The 4511-nt window shown below is 43.4% G+C and overlaps 1 pseudogene; it reads left to right on the top strand.

The window, feature by feature from the left end:
* Window positions 1–3092: 3092 nt before the first annotated feature.
* Window positions 3093–4066, top strand: LOC118013075 (annotated as a pseudogene).
* Window positions 4067–4511: the final 445 nt, after the last annotated feature.

Raw genomic sequence — 4511 nt, 5'->3', positions numbered from 1 at the left:
AACCGGAAATGGCGCGGGTCAAAGGGCGGAAGGCGGGGCGCCGTGGGGTGGGGAATGTGCTGGTACCCGGCTGCTGGGCAGGTCTTTTTTTTTGCCAAGGAGGTACGGGGGCTCGCTCTACAGCGGTGGAACCTCATGTTTCTGCCCTTTCACTGATGGCCAGCATCTTCGTTCAATTAGGGACATCTCTTACAGTTTATAAAGCTCTCATAGCCACTATATCATTTAATATACAAACTAACTGATGTGCATGAAGGACTAGTATCCAGGATATATAAAGAACTCTTAGAACTCAACAATAAAAAGATAAGGTAATTTTAGGGTGACTGGGTGGCTCAGTCGGTTAAGCGTCTGACTCCGGCTCAGGCCATAATGAGAGCCCAGTGTGGAACTCCCCGCTGAGCAGGATGTCTGCTTGTCTCTCTCCCTCTGCCCTTCCCCTGCTCGTTTTCTCTCTCTCTCTCTCAAATAAATAAGTAAAATCTTTTTTAAAAAAGAAAGTTAATTTGGGTGTCTGGGTGGCTCAGTTGGTTAAGCGACTGCCTTCGGCTCAGGTCATGATCCTGGAGTCCCTGGATCGAGTCCCGCATCCGGCTCCCTGCTCGGCAGGGAGTCTGCTTCTCCCTCGGACCCTCCCCCCTCTCATGTGCTCTCTCTCATTCTCTCTCTCTCTCAAATAAATAAATAAAATCTTAAAAAAAAAAAAAAGACAAAAAGAAAGTTAATTTGAAAAATGGGCAAAATAGGAGTGCCTGGCTGGCTGGCTGAGTCTGTAGAGCATGTGACTCTTGATCTCATGGTCATGAGTACAAGCCCCATGCTGGGTGTAGACATTACATACATACATACCTATTAAATAAATAAATGAATAAATGGGCAAAATAGACATGTCACCAAAGAAAGTATACAAATAACCAAAAAGCATATAAAAAGATGCTCAACATCCTTAGTTCTTTGGGAAATGCAAATCAAAACCACAATGAGATACCTCTTCACAGCCAATAGGATGGCTATAATAATAAGTGTTGGTGAGAATTTGGAGAAATTAAAACCCTCTCACAATGCTGGTGGAAATGTAAAATAGTGCAGATGGTTTGGAAAAACAGTTGGGCAGTTTCTCAAAAATTAAACACAGAATTTCCATATGACCTATCAATTTCACTCCTTGGTATATATCCAAGAGAATTAAAAACATATGTTCATACAGGGGCGCCTAGCTGACTCAGTCAGAAGAGTATGAGACTCTTGAACTCCGGGTGGTGAGTTTGAGCCCATGTTGCACGTAGAGATGACTTATAAATAAAAATAAACTTTAAAAAACATATGTTCATACAAAAATTTTACAATGATGTTCCTAGAAACATTATTCATAATAGCCAAAAAGTGAAAACAATGCAAATATCCATCAATAGATGAACGGAAGACAAAATGTGGTATATCTATACAGTGGAATATCAGTCATAAAAAGATACTGATACATGATACAACATGGATGATCCTTGAAAATATTACGTTAAGTGAAGGAAGCCAGTCATGAAAGACCATATCTTATATGGGAAGACTTGCTCTGAACCTGTTCATTTCACTTGTATGAAATGTCCTGAGTAGGCAAATCCATAGAGACAGGAAGTAGGGCTTCGAGGCACTGGGAGAGGGAAGGAATGGCGGGTGAGGTTTGTTGTTTTTTTTTAAGATTTTATTTACTTATTTGATAGAGAGAGACACAGCAAGAGAGGGAACACAAACAGGAGGAGTGGGAGAGGGAGAAGCAGGCTTCCCGCAGAGCAGGGAACCCAATGCGGGACTCGATCCCAGGACCATGGGATCATGACCCGAGCCAAAGGCAGAGGCTTAATGACTGAGCCACCCAGGCACCCCTGAGGTTTGTTTTTTGAAGTGATGAAAATGTTCTGGAATTAGAGGTGGTGATTGCACAACTTTGTGACTATACTAAAAACCACAGATTGTACACTTTAAAAGGGTGAGTTTTTATGGTTTGTATCTTTTATTTTATTTTATTAAGATTTTATTTTATTTTTTGACAGAGAGAGACACAGTGAGAGAGGGAACACAAGCAAGGGGAGTGGGAGAGGGAGAAGCAGACTCCCCCTGAACAGGGAGCCCGATGCGGGACTTGATCCTGGGACTCCGGGATCATGACCTGAGACAAAGGCAGACACTTAACAACTGAGCCACCCAGGCACCCATCTTTTTTTTTTTTTTTAAGATTTTATTTTTAAATGAATGTGGGCCTTGAACTCACAACCCCAAGATCAAGAGTCATATGCTCTACTTACTGAGCCAGCTAGGTGCTCCTAAATTATATCCTTTTAAAACATGTGTGCAGGAGGGGCACCCGGGTGGCTCAATTGGTTAAGCGTCTGACTCTTGATTTCTGCTCAAGTCTTAATCTCAGGGCCCTGAGTTCAAGCTCTCTGTTGGGCTCCACGCTGGGTGTGGAGCCTCCTTAAAAAAAAAGTGTGCAGGAAGCAAGGCTTATGCCTTTTTTATAAATGAAGAAAATGATGACAAGTTTAAGAAATTTACACAGGGGCGCCTGGGTGGCTCAGTCAGTTAAGTGTCTGCCTTTGGCTCAGGTCATGATCCCAGGGTCCTCGGTTTGAGCCCTGCGTCGGGCTTCCTGCTCAGTGGGGAGTCTGCTTCTTCCTCTCCCTCTGTCCTGCTCGTGTTCTCTCCCTCCCTTGCTCTCTCTCTCTCAAATAAATAAATAAAATCTTAAAAAAAAAAAAAAAAGAAATTTACACAAAGTTCTAAGCCAGTATATAATGGAAATAAAACTCAAATCCAGTCTTCTGATTCTGTTGGCAGTTCCCCCATGCCAAAAGTCAGACTTTGAGTAGACCTGATTCAGCCGTTCTTCCCTACATCCTATATCATTTTATCCCATATCACTGGCTCAGCTCTGTAGCACTCATCCACTGCTGAAATGGATAAACAGCATTCTTTTATTGAGTGTTTATTTTGTGTCAGGTACTTTACATGTTATCTCCAATCCTTTACAACAATCCAGATAAGGACACTGAGGATCAAAGAAGTTAAACACCTCTCCAAACTCAAACAGCCTGTAAATGGTAGAGCCAGGATTCAAAGCCAGCTTTTCTCAAGATGACACTGCCTCTTTTTATGTCTTGTATATTCCTTGATGCTTACTGAACACTTACAATGAGCCAGGCATTACTCTAAATTCTTCACATGGATTATCTCATTTATTCCCCACAAAACTCTCTCTCCTCCAGCCATTCAAGATGACAAAAGAAAAGGAGGTTAAGGGGAACAAGGTGGCCCCAGCTCCTGCTGTCATGAAGAAGCAGGAGGCCAAGAAGGTGGTCAATCCCCTGTTTGAGAAAAGGCCCAAGAATTTTGGCATCAGACAGGACATCCAGTCCAAAAGGGACCTCACCCTCTTTGTCAAATGGCCCCGCTACATCCGACTGCAGCAGCAAAGGCCTCTTCCCTGTATATGTCTACACGTGCTTCCTGTGATTAACCAGTTCACCCAGGCCTTAGACTGCCAAACAGCTACTCAACTGCTTAAACTGGCCCACAAATACAGACCAGAGACAGAGCAAGGAAAGAAGCAGATTGTTGGCTGGGGCTGAGAAGAAAGCTGTCAGCAAAGGGAATGTGTCCACTAAGAGGCTGGCTGTCCTTTGAGCTGGGGTTAACACTGTCACCACCTTGGTGGAAAACAACAAGTCTCAGCTGGTAGTGATTGCATATGATGTGGATCCCATTGAACTGGTTGTCTTCCTGCCTGCCCTGTGTCATAGGATGGGAGTTCCCTACTAGCATTATCAAGGGGAAGGCCAGGCTGGGGCGTCTGGTCCACAGGAAGACCTTCACCACTGTTGCCTTCACATAGGTTAACTCAGAAGACAAAGGAGCTCTGGCTAAGCTGGTGGAAGCCATCAGGACCAATGACAATGACAGAAATGATGAGATCTGCCGACACTGGGGAGGCACCATCCGGGATGCAAAGTTGGTGGCTCACATTGCCAAGTTAGAAAAGGCAAAGGCTAAAGAACTGGCCACCAAATTGGGCTAAATGGATGCTTTTAAATTTTCTGTACATAAAAGTAATAAAAAGTTCTCTTTCAGTGAGTGTCAAAAAAAAAAAAAAAATCCTCACAGGAATTCTCTGAAATAGGTACCACTAATATCTCTATTTTACAGGTGGGGAAACCAAGGTATAAAGAAGAAATCTAGGGGCACCTGGGTGGCTCAGTTGGGTAAGCATCCAACTCTTGATCTCAGCTCAGGTCTTGATCTCAGGGTAGTGAGTTCAAGCCCCGAGTTCGGCTCCGCCACTAGGCGCAGAACCTACTTAAAACAAAACAAAAACAAAAACACAAAGAGGAAAACTATTCTATCACAGATGTCAGGGCTAGAGAGTAGCAAAACCAGGATTTAAACAAAGGCTACTCAACTTCAGAATCTGTACCCTTAAGCACTGCATTATAGAAGCTCACAGATTTTAAAACTTTGCATGC

This window comes from Mirounga leonina, unplaced genomic scaffold (assembly GCF_011800145.1).
Source record: "Mirounga leonina isolate KUSES-001 unplaced genomic scaffold, KU_Mleo_1.0 Mir_153, whole genome shotgun sequence".
Taxonomy (NCBI): Eukaryota; Metazoa; Chordata; class Mammalia; order Carnivora; family Phocidae; genus Mirounga; species Mirounga leonina.
Note: the sequence above shows the minus strand (reverse complement) of the source record. Positions and strands in the feature narration are given on the sequence as shown.